Source organism: Stegodyphus dumicola, chromosome X1, assembly GCF_044657685.1.
Source record: "Stegodyphus dumicola isolate Sdum_Otavi_A_Nest chromosome X1, ASM4465768v1".
Classification (NCBI taxonomy): domain Eukaryota; kingdom Metazoa; phylum Arthropoda; class Arachnida; order Araneae; family Eresidae; genus Stegodyphus; species Stegodyphus dumicola.
In genome coordinates, this window is record NC_140780.1 from 153,335,659 (window position 1) to 153,354,427 (window position 18,769).

General features: G+C 32.9%; 1 protein-coding gene across 3 annotated transcripts in view; it reads left to right on the forward strand.

Moving 5' to 3' along the window:
• The window catches only part of LOC118190545 (SEC14-like protein 2), a 186,482-nt gene that overhangs the window by 16,120 nt on the left and 151,593 nt on the right, over nt 1–18,769 (forward strand). The window lies entirely within an intron of this gene.

An 18,769-nucleotide genomic window follows, 5' to 3' on the forward strand; every position in this document is an offset into this window, starting at 1 on the left:
ACAAACAGAGCAAGGTATTCAATTCAGATCGTGTGCTGTAATGACACCAATGTTACAGGTTTAAGTAGCTAAATACTGTGTTATATGACTTTTTTTTTTAATGGATGACGAAGTCTGTTTGAAACATCTGCTTTTTGGAAAGGTATTAATTTCTAATCATCTTTTGTGAACACTTGTTAACTCTAACGTCTAGAACAAGCTTTTAATGAATCTAATGAATCTGGTTTAAACGCTAAAATCGTCAGAAATGTTGTTTACTAGATAGCTTTTGTATAAAACAAATAGAAAAATTTATTGGGGAATACGCCAGTTATTCATTATTTTTTCTCCTCATTAATTTATATACACCTTGAGTTTGACTTTCATTTAAAAAGCAAATTTTAGGTGTTATAAAAATAGCATTTAATACATGTCACCCTCGTCAAAGTTAAATTTAACGCATCAGATGTAATAAACAAACAAAATAAAATTCATTAATTAGCTTTAACATCTTGATTTGATGCTTTTTAAAAACGATCGTAAAAATAAGGGGTGGGTGGGGAATTCTGAATTTATATGTGATTCCATATTGCAAAAATAACCAGCAATCAAAAAGCAAATAAGTCTATTAAAATGTGAGTAAGATAAATCTAAGTATGATATTGATATAATAATCCGTTTTAATGATTCAGTTACGTTTTGAATCCAAAATAGGATATACTATTACCTTTTCCTTAGTCCAATGATGTAGATTTTTATGCATCTTCAACTATGACCGCATAGTTGCAGTCTTAATCTTTAACGAAAGTCTTTAAGATGATATTCTTTGGTATGCTTCCTTCTCAAGTTCATGCATGAGAAGTTCAAAGTTTTCTTGTAATAATTCTATACATTCTCATTCATGTAATATTAATTTTTTTATAGTTTCTAGGGTTTGCTTAATTTGCTAACAGTTATTTTTATTTTGGAACAAGCCTTTCCTATACATTCTCATTTCCCACCTACGTTTCTCGGCCAGAATGAATTTTCAAGATTACGATTTATGTAAATGAGGTAGAAGCGAGTATTTAAGCTGAAGGTCTGGGTCACTTCAGCAGAAGAGCACAGGACATCGCATTCTGCCTTTCGGCCACTTTATTGCTGGTAGTCTAAGCTTAGTGTTTTATGGTCGCATTGTTACTTGCCTGCTAGTATACGTGAGTGATCTTAAATAATGGCCACTTCTGTTAGTTCATTCTGTGCAGCTTCGGCTGGTTTATTTTAGTTAGTATTAGATTAGCTTAATATGTTCTTCTTGAGTTAAAGCCTAAGTGGAGGCTTATTGTAAGCCCGAGAAGGGGCGATCTGTTAACTTATCTTGAGTTGGAATAAAGGGGTAAATTTAATCCTTCTTTCAACTCGTTACTTACAAGAACTTGGGGAAATAGTCGCTACACAGTTCTTCAATATTCTAGCTCTTAAGGAATTCTAATTTAGCTATGATATTACAATTTGGTACGAATAAATCATTCCTTTAGCTTATAAGAATCATATTATACTTTCTAAAATATTACTTTTGATGAAAGGCAAAGTTATTTCAAGGAATTAGCAGTATTTTTAAATGCCCTCACAAGTTTTATGTAATAAGATCCAATTTAATATGCAGACGAGGTAAAAGAATTTTCTATTTACCAACGGCGCCTTGACGTAAAACATTTTTCTGCCACAGTAAAGAGATTTTCCTAGTCTTAAGTGTTTTCACTAAAGGAATTAGTTTGTTAATCTTTTGTTTCACTCTACTAGAAACCTGATACAATTCTGCTAAGCCTGAACAATTTACTGACTAAAAAGAGACTTATTTTATATTATCAATATTTATACGTCTCTCTAAGTAATTTAGTCACGATGATTTTACTTTATATGAGTAGAAAATAATTTCAATATTTTTTGAATGTTTAGTAAACTTCTTTGAGATGTACACAATGTTCAACAGCTGGATACTTGTTTTCACTACACAAAATAATCAATTTGAGGTTTCTATCAGAGGAATAAATAAATTAAAAAATATCATAAAGCCACAATTTATGATTAAATTAGTGATAAATCCGTAATGTCTGGATCTAGTACTTATGAATTTTATTTTTTTCTCATGTAAGATAATGGAGGTCTTGTCATGTGCGATGGATTAAATTGTGTTTTATAATGACAGTAAACGAGTTTTATCTTACATATATTATGGAATAAAAAGTTATGTTCATGAAAAAATGTAAGCGCTACATAACTTTTCCTGCTATTCTCAAATTGCATTCAAAATTGCATTATGAGCAATTAAAATCTTCAAAATGAGAAACGAAGACAGAGTTATTATGATACAATGATACTAGGTTGTTCATACTGAATTTCCGCTATTAAAATTGCACTTACTACCAACCTAAGAGAGTCCCATGTTAGGGACTCGATAAAAGCTCGTTAAGTCATCTTCTATAGGAGAAATCCATGACAGATGAAGAAAAGAGAGGTGTATGCAGTGCTCACATATCGAGGACGAGAGCGATTCCTAACATCTAATTTACGAGCCCCTTCTTCTCATTGCTTCTCTGTTATTTATTCGAAGAAAAACACACGTATTGAGTGTTCTAATCAAACTTTGACAAGTATTAAATTTTATCTTACAACATGAAATAAAACTATTTTCTAAGGTTACTATTTTTTGTCATAATTAGTTTCTTTGTCGAGGTTTTTGGATTGTTAGATACAGCGTGTTTCTGCTTGCTGCTTAGCTTTGCCAGCTCTGATGAGATTGCATTTATTAGGATTTGCGTTAGTGTTGATGATATTTAAACTGTCACGCCGATTAAGGTTCTGAATCAACTTAGATTAAATTATGTAGTCTTTTGATTACTAAACTTACTTTAAATTTTTTCAATTTGAATGTTACCTTTAAGTTACATCGTCATGAGTTATGGCTGATCCTGTCGTGCAAAAGAAGCGAGTTTATGTTCAAGTTCTGATTTAATAAAAAGAGTCACTTTTAAACCTCCTTAAAATTTTGCAGTTCTTTTCAGATATAGTGATAATTCGCTCTAAGTCTGCTAGGAGTTTGGACTTACTTTATGCTTCCAAAGAACACCAAACTCTATAATCGATGGCTTTAACAGAAAACTGCATAACGAAAACGCAATTCCTAATAGTGTAAAGAAGACCAAAGGGAGTTAGGAGATCCCAGCCGGGAGGGTAGCTTATTGAAAAGCCCGGGTTCGAATCCCGGAGAAGGCATGGATGATTGTAAATGTCCATTCTGCGGGGGGGCACTCTAAATATTCAGCGAGCCGAAAGTTCTCTCGAGAGGTTAGTGGCAGGGGAAGAGAGGAGGAGAACCTCGCGTCCCCCGGGGGTGCTGTCTATTTAATTGCATATTGTTAACCAGAAGCGCGTATTGAAAGTACATTACAACTGTACGTGCATATATTGTATATTGAAACGCATTGAATATTGTATATTGTGTGTGCATCATTCTGTACAGCGTAAAAGAATCAGGTTATATGTTTCAATAAGTATTTAATCTTATATGGTATGTGTATATTGCACGTATATAGCGAAACGTTTATGCGGTATATTGTATGCATTTTTTATTATAAATGTATATCGTTAACTAGAAGCGGACATAGAACGAAAATTGCATTTGTACATACATGTAGGGTATATAGTAAGTGTTTTATTTTTTATTTGAATATTGTATATTGTATAGGTCTTATGTATCAAATAGGTTATTTAACTGTATATGTTATGTGTATATTGTATGCGTATATAGCACGTATATTGCAAATTGCAAGTATTTAGTATATTGTAGGTATTCTGTATTTAAATTGCATATCGTTAACCAGAAGCTCGTACTGAATGTATATTGCAATTGTACGTGCCTATATGGTATATAGTAGGTGTGCTGTATTATGTTGAAGTGCACTCTATTTATTCTGTATTGTATGCATGTCGTGCAGCGAACCACATAGCATTTATCTATCAAAATTACATGGGACTCAATAACTAGAAACGTCAAAACAAAAGTAGATTGGTGTCATATTAAAAATCTGAAAGCTGAATTAAACTAATTAAATTTGATAAGTAATTGAATGCAAAATGATTTTTCGCCTTAGGTCGGAAGCCTCCTACGTGTCGTTATTGAGCAAAATTACGGGCCGGAAATGAGTCAAAGTCGTACTGCACCATACATACACCATACTAAAGTCATACATACAACCATACAGTACTGTCGCTCAGTACTGTATGGTGCTCAGGGCTTTTGCCAACGACAGGCGCAATATTACAGTACTTGCCACGATGAATTTTGTGGGCCTTTTTTTTATGTTACTGTCAAGCAAATGAGACAAGTCACAACAACAACAACGACAGGAGGTTATCACTATTATTCAACACCGACTCGAAAGGTCTCGAAGTAATGAGTCCACAAGTTGTTGCATTAGTAGAACTGAAGGTGAAAGTGCTTTTCAGCTCGGTGAAAAATATTTCTGCAAGTAGATCCTCTATAAGTTTACGGCAAATTTTAAATTTAATAACAATCTACTTTAATAGAAAACCTCTAAAAAAGGTAATTCTAAACCTCATGTAAAATTTTTTCTTGAAAATCATCGCTTACTTCTTCCTTAAAAATCAACTGAGTTGAAAGACCGAAAAACATAATATGCGACAGCTTCCGTCATAGATTACGCTGAATAGGAAAATTTACTCATTATTTTAGGTTAATTTCTCTAATAAATTTTATTTTAAAATTTTTAAATTCTGTAGATTTGTTTTATTTATTTATTTTTTTTTTTTAATTTACATGTGATCCTATCGACGTGAATGCTGGCTATCGTCGAAACATGAAAATTGGCTGGGATGCTATTAAAGTTGTGCCAGTCATTTCTGCGGAATTCTGAAGAACGGAATTTATTTATTAAATAAATAATCAGTCTTCAACCTGTTTCATAAAAAGACTTTCGACGATTTCTGCTATTTTATCAGGACCCCGATTTTATCGAAAGCTCTCTTCTCTGTGAGAATAAATTTCATAAGGAGTAATTACACTCATGTCCAAAATTATCTTTACATACCCAAAAATGATGATATTCAATGAAATATCGAATCAATGTGATCCGTATTTGCAGGGAATGTGTGAAAATCAAGCCTAATTAGCATTATCCAATCAAAAGTAATCAAACGGTTTGTGATATGCAAATCTAGGCGTTACGTCATCCAAGGATGAATCAAACGCTTTGCGCAAACTGAATATTTGAGTGAATTTCTGCAACATAGCGTTTGATTTCAGTGTGTAGGGACTCAAAGCGGTTTGTTATGGCTTCAAAGTATCATTTGGAAGAATCTGTAAAGTGGCGAATTATCGGCCGTTTAGAAGCAGAGCAGTCAATCATGGAAACAGCCACATGTCTGAATATTTCCAGACAGACAGTCTCTAAACTATGGAAACAGTTTCAAAATGATGGAAGTGTTGTAAGGAGGCCTGGACAAGGTCGGAAACGAATGACAACTGCTTCTGAAGATCGGTATCTGGCATTAACTGCCCGTCGTAACAGAAAGGCTACTACTCGCCAGTTAAGTTCAGAGCTTGCAGCCGCCACTGGAACTGTTGCATCACGGCAAACAATATACAGAAGGCTTAATGAAAAAGGCCTTTATGCCAGAAAGCCAAGGGTATGTGTTTTACTGTCTTCACAGAAAAAGAGGGATCGGTTTAATTGGTGTAAAGAACATCAAAACTGGACTGAACATCAATGGTCTCATGTTCTCTTTACTGATGAGTCGCGGTTTAGTTTAACTGGTGATTCTAAACATGTTTACATCTGGAGGGAGTCAGGAACATGAAATGATACCTCGAACATTGTGGAACGTGACCGTTTCGGTAGTGGAGGTGTGATGGTATGGGGTGGAATAATGATCGATGGACGTACGCCCCTACACGTGTTCAGCAGCGGATCTGTGACAGGCCAGATATATCGCGATGAGGTCTTAGATCCTTATGTAAGACTTTTCAGGAATGCATATGGAGCTGACTTTTTATTTATGGATGATAATGCCCGTCCACATCGAGCAAACCTCGTTGATGAATTCCTTGAAAGTGAAGACATTAAGCGAATACCTTGGCCACCAAACTCTCCTGACCTTAACCCGATAGAGAACTTATGGGACTACCTTGGAAGAGCAATTGCACGTATACATCCTCCTCCTAGAGATGTAAATGCTCTGAAGACGGCATTACTGGAAGAGTGGAGATTAATTCCCCAAACTGTGGTTAACAACGTTATTTCCAGCCTTAAAACACGTTGTGATATGTGTGTACAAGTCAGGGGAGATCATATTCCATATTAAATTCATAAGACTTAATTCTTTTTCTGAATCATTCCTTTTTTCTTAACTCTCTTTGTCACACTTTATTACCATTTTTATTGTTTCATGCTACAATTTTATATCATATGAGGTGATCTTCAATTTTTTCTTTTGCATTTATGTGTCATCATGTTATGTATGATTCCACCAAAATTCATTAAATTATTAGTCTCTGAGAAATACGTGAATTTATGCATGTAAACATAATTTTGGACATGAGTGTATTTCATTATTGTTTTATTATTCAGTCCACCATGTTCAGCTTACCATATAGTGCCTATTAATCCACGCTTTTTTTTAATGGCAAGACTCAATAATTTTGAAGGTAATCCCCTGCTGTTACACATTTTAATTTTGTGCAAGTCATACATTTTATTTTTTTTTCAAAGTAAATATAGCAATAACAGTTAATTTATGCTCTTGTTCATAAAAACAAAAGATAGCTTATCGAGAATTAATTGGGGTTATACAAGCAAAAGCTTTGATGTTATGAGTGCTTTATTACGATTCGCGGATTAAGTTCGGAGGTGCCTCGCGGCATTGTTACCGCTCGGCCTTTGCGGTGACGATTTGGCTCCTTTAAGGATGTGGGAGACATTTTATTATGAGAACGGAAGTAAATATTACATAAGTAATAAAGTTATCCATAACTGGAGACGAATCACGCTGTTTGGGGACAGTTTCGACGGGGTAATACATGAGTACTTTTTTAAATATTAAAATGTGTTTTTCTTACTGCACAATGCACAGTTGTACTTCTATTGTTCTAAAAAAGAAAGCATTTAATTAGAATATTATAGTTTGCCTTTATATGATAAAATTCAAGCTATCTGTTAAAATTTTCATACCTCATCACTTGGCGCCCGATAATTGTCTACGATCATGTCAAATGTGAAGAACCGGAGTAAATTATCTCCTTCTCTTCAAATGAAGCAGAAAGTTTAAAGTAAAAAAATCAATAAAAGCAATATTAAAAACTATTCCATTTCTTTTTAATTTGTTATAGAAATCGATAATGTGTTTCGATTATCTCTATCTATCTTCTTTATTGGAAAATTTCTAAAACTGTTCTGATCTCGTAATGCCTAACCAATAACATGTGTTTCTTGTTTTCCATTTCCGAAGGCAGTTTGTCAGAAATTACTGGCAGCAGTTGCGTATCGTTTAGATACCTAATTTGCATTTCATTCTCTAAAACAATAAACCGTGTTCTTAAGTTCTTTCTCACACTGCATTAAATGCTCGTCATCATTATTTCGGTGGAGAAGAATTTACTAACCGTTATTAGGGAAATCGCTTTGGGTAAATGTTTTCAGCAATTTTAATAATACCAAAATTAAAAAAATATATATATATAATAATGTTTAAATTGTTTATGTCATTGAACAGACCGTTCTTTTAACTCGTATCGAGAACTTAGTTCAGCATAATCCATAGCTGGACATCTGGCAAAAGATGTGTTTGAAAGAATCGAAATAATTTGACACAAAAGGACAGATGTGAGGAGAAAGAGACAGCAAAGTGGCAAAATGCCTATGAAATTAGAAACTTAAAATTAAGCATAAGAATAATAATATTAAAAGGATGTAGATGAGGAAGTCTATCCCAAGAGGGGGGAAAAATTGCTGCTGGTGACAAGAAGAAATTCATCTGCTTTTCATGTGACATAGAGAAATGAATAAACATTTGATGTAATCATTAATGACGTGGCGTCCTCTAGTTGTAAGAATAAGAATTGAATGACGGAAATAAAGAATTATGGTATTAGTATATTTATATTTTCTGAAATTTGGGAAATATATTTTTGAATCCTCGAACTAGGATGAAGCTTAACAGAAAGGCAGAATTTAATGACGTTATTACAAATACAGGCTTTGATTTATTCAATTTGAGGTATGGATGATGTGCTTTAACGTAGCAAAGTGCCTGTATTATTTATCGAAATGTTTTTTTCTGAAGGGTTTGAATTTTTATGAAGGTGTGTTTTAGCCGCATGTTCCCAAATAGCAGAGGTAGGATGATATTATTTTTGGGGATAAATTCTCTATTCCAAACCAGTAGAGGTTTTAGGTAAATTGGTAATAGTAAAAGTCAATTTTACGAGTAACTTTTGACGATGAATGACGATGATGATTTTTGACGATGAATTTACCGTCCAGAGCAAGTCCCAGATATGTGAGCGTTTTTCCACCAGGTAACTATTTCGTGAAAGAAGTAGAGGTTGTCTGCAGTTTTATTTCAGCTACCATTTCGGAAAAATGAGTGCTTTGCATTTTTGTGGGTTTTACGATCGTCGAAGCGACGTTTAACAGTTTGTGTACTGGTGCTGATATTATAAACCAGGGTTTCCTAAACCTTTTGTTGTGGGGACCCCATAATACTTACGAAAATTTTCTGGGACCACCATAAGCATTGCGCAACTGTCACGTGACACACGCGTTGGTGAACCTGTCAATTTCTTCACTTGTAATGTAATATACTATTGCAGTTTTAGGTCTTCAACTTTAATTTTTAAAGTAAAATGAAAGTTTGTATTATAAAAAATGCGTCAAAACGTTTTCGGTTTTTATTTCTTTGTATTGCCTTATCTTTATCTATTTTCAGATACACTTTGTAAAAATATTTGGTAATTATAAGGTTAGGTTAGGTTATTTACTTACGGCAAAGCCTCGAGGGCTATCTGCCTAAGGGGAGGACTTCCTAAGGGAAACTGGCTCGTATACACGTTACACATGGGGAAACCACGAAAACACCCATGCTGCCAGCCCGTTCGCGGGATTCGAACCGAACTACCAGTGTTCAGCGTCTTTACCACTCGGCCGCTGGTGGGCTTGGTAATTATAAAATTTTTATAATAAGGTAAAGCTATATTAAAAACTGCTAAAATTTTTGGCGACCCCCTACTGCAGGTCCCGTGACCCAAAGTTTAAGAAACGCTATTATAAACCATGATCACCAGAAGCGCTAACAACAATAAAAATAAAAAATAAAAATAAAACAATTAATATCTAGTGCTGCCCTCTGTTGTCTAAAGTAGTTACTGTTGCCTCTTGAGCCTTTGACAAACAGATGCTAAGTGAATTTGACTTATTTCTGTGCATTTTTTCACATAATAACTTTCAATTTAATGTTGTAATAAAAATTGAAACAAGTGAATAAATTCGCATGTCGACTGAAAAAGAATTGTTTTCGTTTCTGTGTACTTTACCATACTATTATTAATTACAGTGAAGAAATATGCTTTCAAGCTAAGGATCCCCATAATTCTTTGACCAAGTACAGTAAGACTCCGCTTAACGCTGTTTCGGTTTAGCGCTCTTTTATTTCAACCCGGGGATTCCACGAAATCGCTCGCAGCATACGGGGATTCCCCGAAATATTATGCAGCGATAGGTTTCAAATACATATCGGAAAGAGTGTACTTGTATTTCTTGTTTGGTGCGGTATTGTACAGACATATTTTGAAGGGGTAAATGTGGAAGATGTCGAAGAAATAATTCAAGAAGCAGCGGCTAGTCTTTCTAATGATGAGCTCAAGGAATTAACAAGAAGAAAACAAAAATGTCGACAGCAGTGATTCAGAAGAAGAGCAAAAAGAACTTTCGATGGCGTTTGTAAAAAGGAGTTTGTCTACCATAACTGAAATAATGGATCAATTCATTGAAAATGATCCGAATTTTGACAGGAGCTCAAAAGTAAGGCGTGGTGTTAGAGATGCTCTATCCGTTTATGAAGAACTTTTAAGAGAACAACGCAAAAGAAAAAGGCAAACAACATTAGATGCTTTTGTCACAAAAAGGCAGAACACTGAAAACGCGGAAGGTTAACTAAATATGACTGACTTAGAATTTTATTTGTTTTTTTTAAGAATATTCGTTTTGTTATTTATATTTTGTTTTTATTTTTGCAAGAAATAATAATGCAAGAAATAATAATTTGGGCTTTAAGAAATAAATGTTTGGTTTTATTTTTATTAAAAAAACATACTTTTTAAATTTAATACCTAACCAATTTCCTAGCCATCTTCCCCTAACCCCAATATTTACATGTAAAGATAGCCTCGTTTAGCGCTGTTTCGCATTACGCTCTACTTTGATGGAACGTATCCCCCGCGTTAAGCGGGGTCTTACTGTATAGCAAACAACTACAACAACAACAAGAAAAAAAAAAAAAAAAAAGAAAAGAAAAGGACTACTGAGAAGTTCGGGAGGGATTCAGTATTCTGTATAGCATTAACAGTCTTCTTTTCTGCCTTTCGAAAATTTCAAATTTAAAAAAATAATTTTTTGCGTGGAAAATGCATCAAGAGTTGCATCGCTTTCAAAAGATTACACTTAACGCATAACTGTATACTGACCAACTCTCTTAAAAAATTGTATTATCATGGCGATCTCCTGAATGCATTATCATGGTGATGGCTAATTATAAATAACCCATTAAATACTAATTTAATTCAAACAGAAATCAGCATTTTGTTCTCTTGTGTTGAAAACTATAATGAGGTTTACTGGCTTGAAGACAAGTGTCAGCACTTTCGGAGAGTAGTAATTTTTCCACTAAGTAATGTAGTTCCAATTTTGGAATTTACTTAGATACTGTCCTCATGTATACTGATATAATTATATTCAAGAATGGACTTAATTAGATAAAACGGAAGTGACAGTTACCACTCATTTAGACCAGTGAAAGAACGTGTCTACAGATTTTAGTGTTATTGTGATTAATATGAAACATAAAAATAAAAAGGCTATTTAGAGGTTTGAAATTTGGGGGATCTGATGATATTATGCAAAATTAAGGATTTAGAGTCAATTTGCAGTAGATTGTAAAAAAAAAAGTCTGAAAAAATGGGAAGAAAGCATTTGTAAAACATTGGAAATAGGCGTTAGAAAAGCCTGTTCCCCATTCTGCAAGAGTTTATTGAATCTTCATTTGAACTACACCAGGATTTTTTAGACTTGAGCTTTCCACACGAGAAGACACGTGTTAAAAGGCCATATTGATAAAATATATGTGTAGAGAAGGGCTTCTAAAATCACTTAAAGATCCTATTGTAATGAAAACGATTATAATATCTAAAAATGTCGTGTCAATTTGCCGTAGATTAAAGAAAAATCTGAAAAAAATTGAAGAAGACATTTATAAGACACTGATAGTAGAAATTCCGTTCTCCCTTTGTACAAATGTGGATTGAATATCCACATTGACTATACTGAGGAATTTTGATCTCTACACATGTTAAAAGGCCATATTTGTAAAATAAAGGTAATGAGAAAAACTACTAGAATCACTTACAGATCCTATGGCAATGTAAAAGATTACAATATCTGAAGCTTTAAGTTCTCGAAAGGATGCAAGAAGCCGAGCTTAGTTGTTAATCTATTTATTTCTGAAAGATATGTGACGATTTAAAAATGTTAACATGAGAGATAGTCTTTCTCTCCCCCTTCCAACAAAAAGTCTAGGGCAAATAGGTTTGAGAGAAATTTTATATATTAAATAGTAGATAGACCCTTTCCTCAGATCATAAATAAATTGCTTGGTCTTAAATTGTTGGTGAAGGTTTTATAATGAGATGCCTTAAAAAATGCATGTGAATAAACAAAGGAAAAAGCATTCAGCTTCAGATAAAGTTTCAGAATGAATTTCAAAACAACCAGTTTTTTCAAGAATTCTGTCTCTAGCTATCAATTTTCTTAAACTTGTATTACTATCGTTCGTTCTCTTACTACCAACAAATTTAAATTAGCTTTCCTTTTCAGTTCTGGAATATGAAATGTGCTAAGGCAGCAAAAGACTGAAAAATTAATGTAAAAAATATGACAATAAAGTTGTAGGGTTTTATTTGATCTGGTACTTAGTCGAAAAAACTCTAACAGACGTAAAGCGAATTATCGCCATATTTGAAACAAAGTCGTAAGAAGGTTAAACACAACCTTTTTAGTTAAAAAGAATGCAGAACACAAAGGAACTTTCTTGTGCTTTTTGTTTCCGAAATTATATGTCGGCAGCGATAGAACGCAAAGCCAAATAAGTGAAATTATCAGAGCTGGTAGGAAACTAACAAACGTAGCGCGCACGCGATGCCAAAAACATACGCTTTGTCTTAAAGTTCTCAGTTTAAATGCTGACTATTCATTTGCATTATAGTGAGTAATACGGAAAAGAGAAGTTATATTAAAGGCTGAAATTATAAATAACTTGTTATTTAACATAAAATTCCTTACAAAGGTTAATGAATGACGTCATAGGCTACGAACGCATAGTAGTGGGCGAATGACGAAACGTGGAAAAGATACTCCATAACGTATTTGAACATGTCTAAATGTAGCATAGAAATAAGCATTACGGATTTCTGTTAGTAACATTCTAATATGCAAAGGTACTGCAGTCTGTGTAAATAGAGCAGCGAACAAAGTTAAAGTCCTGTTTCAAGTTTGGTAAATTTTTCAAGAAAGTTATGGCATATTCAAACAAGACTGTATCTTTAAAGTGCGTTTATGAAAGATATGAATATTTCTAGGATCGATGGGATTCTATTAAAGAAGCTGCTCGACGGCTTTTTAAAATGACAAAAATATTGGAAAAGTGATGATTTTAGCCAGAAAAAGCAATAATGAATGACATCATATACAAAGGTGTTCTGAAGAAGAAACATTTACTACAGAAAATACGTTGCGTATGGCTAGAAAACGCAGTGGTGGACCAGCCCTGTTTAGACATGGTTCCTACTGCATGATAATGCCTAGCCATGTACAATCCCTTCTGTAAAATAGTTTATGACCTAAAGAAGAACAATAGCCTTTTTATCAGCCACAGCACTCACCTGATTTTGTTTCAGTAGTCTTTTTTCTGTTCCTGAACATAAAATGAGCCCCCCCCCCGAAAAAAAAAAAAAAAAAAAAAAAGATTTTGAAATGCTCCAGACATTCAAAGCCATGTGACGAGGGTTCTGCGTGCGATATCGAAAGGTGATTTTTCCCAGGAGTTTCAGGGACTGTACAGTCGTACTCAAAAATGCACTGCAAATAACGGACGTTAGATGAAAGGAATATAAAAAGTTTCTTCTGATTTAGATAAAAATCCTTTGTTTGTGGACGCGTTTACTGACTTTTATTGTCATACCTTGCATTTCATTGTAATAATGGGAAAAATTATAGGAATACTTCAGTTTCGGTTCTCACTTTTAAAGTTTGAAAGAAACCAACAGTCAATTTTTTTCATTTATATTTTAGATATATTTTTGCCTAACTTCTCTTACTTAATTTTGTAAATATAGAACCCAGAGGTGGAAAACCTAAGACAGATTGTCTTTCTTTATATTTATTTAAAAACTTAAGACAGGCTTTCTTGGTTAATTAAAAGCAACATTACGGCATTATTATAAAAAGGGAAAGACAACAGCTTTTCCGACACTACTCTCTCGAAATTTCTCGGACAAAAGCTCCTTTTACGCACTTGCCAAAAGCATCAACGGAAACCCGCCAAAGGGGTGTCCTTAACGAGTTATTTCTTGATCACTTTCAGCGGCTTTAGCGACGATCGTTCCCAAGAGAAAATAGGAAGTTGGTCAGTGGCGTAACTAGAACTCTTGGGCCCCTATGCAAAAAAAAAAAAAAAAAAAAAAAAAAAAAAATGCGATATTAAAAAAAAAAGAAAAAGGGAAAAAAGGGAAAAAAATTCTAAAAGGTTTTACATTTTAACGGTCAACCAAAAGGGTTTATTAAGGTTTTCTGCTCTCGTTGAGCACGCAGTCTACCAGTCTGCTGTTGTACTCATTCCTGCTAACCGTTTCTTTCTTCCTTTTCTTTTTCTTTTTTGTCTTTTTAGCTTTATTAAAGTATCTTTTTCTTTCCATTTACACCACATAGAGTTCAACACTAAAATCACAAAATTTTTAAAAGCTGAATATCAGCATGTGTTTAGAACTCTAGATGCAGTGTTAAGTGTTGGCACATGTTTTTATATTCTGTTTAGTTTCTTACTAGTTCTTTATATCAGTATGTAGTTTTCATAGTAAGATGATTAACAATTTGTTTTCCATAATTAAGTTTTTATATGCTAAGTTTATTTATTAAGTATTACGTTCATCTAACTTACACCATATAAATCTCAGTTCAACAGCAAAATCACTATATATTTAAAACAGCACATTTATATTCGCTATATCATTTTTCTTAAACTAGCCGCTTATATGGCAAGCCACAAAAAAGTACATAATGATTTTAATGAGTCAGCTAATAAAATTTTATAAAAATATTGAATACTTCTAATTAAACATGTAATGATTTTAACACGTTTACTGAAATCAATTACATCAGAAATTAGTACAAAAATTTTTCCAAGAACTGCGCTTGTTGCTTTTAAAAAGCTTAGTTTATTACTCTCTAACCTTCCAGATTAAATATGAAAGTATCTCAGGCTTTACTGAATACACGATGACTCGAGGAAGACAGAAGAATTTTACTTCTAGCAGTGGCAATACATTGCTTTCATAGAGATGACTTTGTTATTTAAAATTGAAACGTAAATAAATATCTTAAATCTTTTTGGCGGGCAGCACTCTCATGCGCTGAGATAAAAGTGTTCTGTTTCGAACAGTACTGCCACTGCTCGCTATCAAATTTATTACAGTTTTACAAAATAGGAAATAAATAATAAAACAAATTGGAAATTCAAAATTCGGGTTTCCAGGTGCACATATTTGGGTGAAGGACTACGTTATTCAAAATTTAAGGGCTCCAGGTACCGTAGTTTTTTTTTCAATGAGAGAAACATACATTCATACATGCAGAATCCTTATTATTTAATTTCTTTAAAAATAATACAGGGAGATAATATTTGACGGCAACAATTTAATTTGACGCCGTTTATAGTGAACCAAAGCAATGCGTATTATATTAAACTGTAAGAATCACTCATGTTCATGAATTTAATTTTTAAATTTAATACTAGGACTGATTTTTATAGATTGAATATATGAACAAAATTAAACACTCCGTATGATATGCTTTGGAAATTGAGAACTGCAAGTAATATAGCACGATTTCTCTTTTACTTTGGAAAGTTCATTCCGAATTAAGTACCAGAATCATGCCTAATTACTTCTTTGATTTATACTTTAAATATATATATATATATATATAATTTAAGGATTCCATATTAACTAACACGTATATAACCAAAAGTTATATCAATAATGTATTTTCAGTAAATGTTTACATGGCGTTAGGAAATTAACAAAAAATAGTGACCCACAATGTATTTTTAATTTGGATAACGGTCCTTATACTTGAAAAGGTTGAAAGAGATTTGAATTACGACTACTTAGATATTTTGTATACATGTAACATAGTATTTGAAATGCAAAACTCAGTATTTACACTACAAATCCACTGATGTAACAAATATGTGTCTTTCTGTTCCTATGTTTTTTAAAAAAGATGTTACTTGCCTTAAAATTTACCGTTCGATAATCCATTTTCATAGTAAAAAAACTCCATTCATTCAAATAATTCAGTTTGTTTTCTTATTTTACTCTCTATAGAGAGTAAAATAACACTCTCTGCACTCCGTTTTATAAAACGGAGTGCAGAGAAGTTAAAGAAACCTCAAATTTTCCCACGACTCCGAAGAGCTGTCTTTCCTTTTTCAGCATCCCCCGTGTTTAGAGGCGTTTGTAATTTAGGATTTGACCACATTTGATCAGTATTAATTTAGGCCACCGTCCTCGAAGACCGTTTATTTATTGTGATTTAACTTCGCTCTTCTCGTTTCTGAAGGTAAGTTATTCAGGGAAACCTCGGTTCTTCTCTTATTAGACGTACGCATACGTAAAACATAACTAATACAAATGGGTAAAAAAAAAGGTCTTCTTAAGGTAAACATTTATCAAAAATATCAGAGAAAATCTTTACAAGAAACTTTTAGGTAATATTCTTATTTGGCCTATATTATTATATGAAAAGCTTCCATTTGGTTTCTTCATCTTTCGAGAAAACATTCATTGTTTATGTAAAATAGCCGATTGTAGTCTGTCCCCTTTATATTTTCACTGATTTGGAAAGTGAATATCTAAATAGTTAGATTTTAAGAAAAACATGCTAAAAGTGTTAACACAGTCGATGCTTGTTATAATGGCCGCTCTATTACAATGACCAGTATGAAAGACCAATAACTGATGACAGTCTAGTTTAGGTAAATTTTTCAATAACTATCATTCGTTATAACGTATCTTTTCTTTTGTGCGATGTAAAAGTTCAAATATATTTACACATCAATAACTTACTACTGAATGAGTCCTACTGAATAAGATTTCATTATGAGTTAAAAAAAATAATTAAGCAAAGAGGCTTTGATATATTTTCCTCAAATTATATACAAAAGACTATTGAGAGATTTTGATCTTTTTAAAATTTTTTTCCGGAATGAACCATAATCATGAGATATATCTAAATAAATTAATTGCATAACTAAGTTTAAAACAAGAACTGGTGTGACGTCTACAATGCCTACAAGAAGTAGTCATTTTTATCTCGGCCAACTGACTCCTTTCTTATACGACAAAATTTGATATGTGGCTGAGTATAAAATCACTTTTCGAAACTGGAATTTCTGTGAATTCTAATGAACTGCAGGGGGCCTGAATTCCTGTATCTTAATTTTTACAGCCATTGTCCGTGCTCGCATCAACAAATTCAGAACTTGTTCTCACAATAAACCCGAACAATAGTCTGGCCCCAGTTATAAGGAATCAAAACTAAAGCATACAGCCCATTTTTTTTATCATTATTCAGTGCAACACTGAATTCAGCTGTTATATCTGCTTGTAAGGACCCCCTATCTGCGTCATATACATATATAGTTCAGCTGGAAATTCAAGGGCCCTCTAAGCCTTCGGATTCCTACGTGAGAGCATTCCTTACATACCCTTATTTACGCCACTGGAAGTGTTCGAATATAAATGTGTTTCTTGTTTTTACAGCCCAGTTTGTGTATTGCTCTATTTTCGCTAGTTTAATCTGCTATAACGAAAATGTTTATTCAGCGTTTCACCGAATTTTCAATCAATACTTATCACAATAAAAATGTTAGTGATTATTAGTTACTGATACTTTTCTTATAAAAGCAAACTGTTTTCACTATTTGATCAGTGATTTTTAAAAATCGGATTTTATGAGGGGACCTCTAGACAAATCTTTATGCTCCTCTTATCAGCATTTTGGCAAGTATAGATTTCGAATTTGGGAAAATTCCGTTGAAGAAATTTCCGACATCATATTAACTGAAAAACTGTCATGTAATTTATTTCAATGGAACAATATCATCAAACTGCAAGATATTATAATTAAAAGTTATCGCTATGCGATTTAATAATGTGTATATATCCTGTGTATACATGTGGATTAGATCCGTTCAAAAATCTATTTAAATTATGTTACTAAACAATTTTCAAACTTGTAGTGCAGTTATTTACAATTACCAACTTGCATTTCAGTAAATGTAGCTAATCTTAAGCACATATTCTATCATATTTTTCTCTACAGCACTTCTGGGTTATACAATTAATCCAAAATCAGAGTATTAGTTTCCACATGAAATTTATAGTCTTTGTGTCTCGTGATCATGAATACATTAAGAATAAGCTTACCACAATTAAAAAAAAGAAAAAAATTCTAAATTTCTTACGCTATGGTCGTATTTTTTAGCTATCTGTCACAGTCTGTTGTCCACTGACAATAAGATAATCATAGTTAGATATATTATCATAGATTAGAGATCTGTCATAGTCTATTACCCATTAACAATAAGATCAGACATTATTTATTTTTTATCTATCGTTTTTATATTTCCTGTTTTCGTCCACTGGTCTGTCTTGGGAGTTCACGAGAGCAGCTTCAAGAAATTTTTTAAGTTATAAAACAGAGTTTCATTATCAAGTATCTTTATTTTTTATCATCTTATTCTAGAAAAATTCAATAGGTAAGTGTTCTAGAATATATTGAAGTTAGAGCATTCCAGGATGAAAGACCTTTTTTTTCTTGAAAAGTTTAGTAAAAAATTTTATCTATATAGGCAGTAGTCAAAATTATTAATTAAAAAAGGATAAGGAAATAAAATATGTAAAATTATAATACAAAATTATTAAACGGAAAAAATACAGAAATTTTAAAATAAATTATTAAATCAAAATGCGCAAAAGAAAATTCTGAACGTTCAAGGATAGTTTTCTTTCTTTTACGGCTTTTGCATTCTAATAATTACGGGAAACATCATTTGGCGCCCAAGTATATTAACAACTTGTGAATGAATATCTGGCTGCTTCTTGCAACTATGCCCTCAATATTCGCTGTTCACGAGCTCAGTCTTCTTCTATTATTGTTATTTTTTTCAATGGGACTCTGACAGT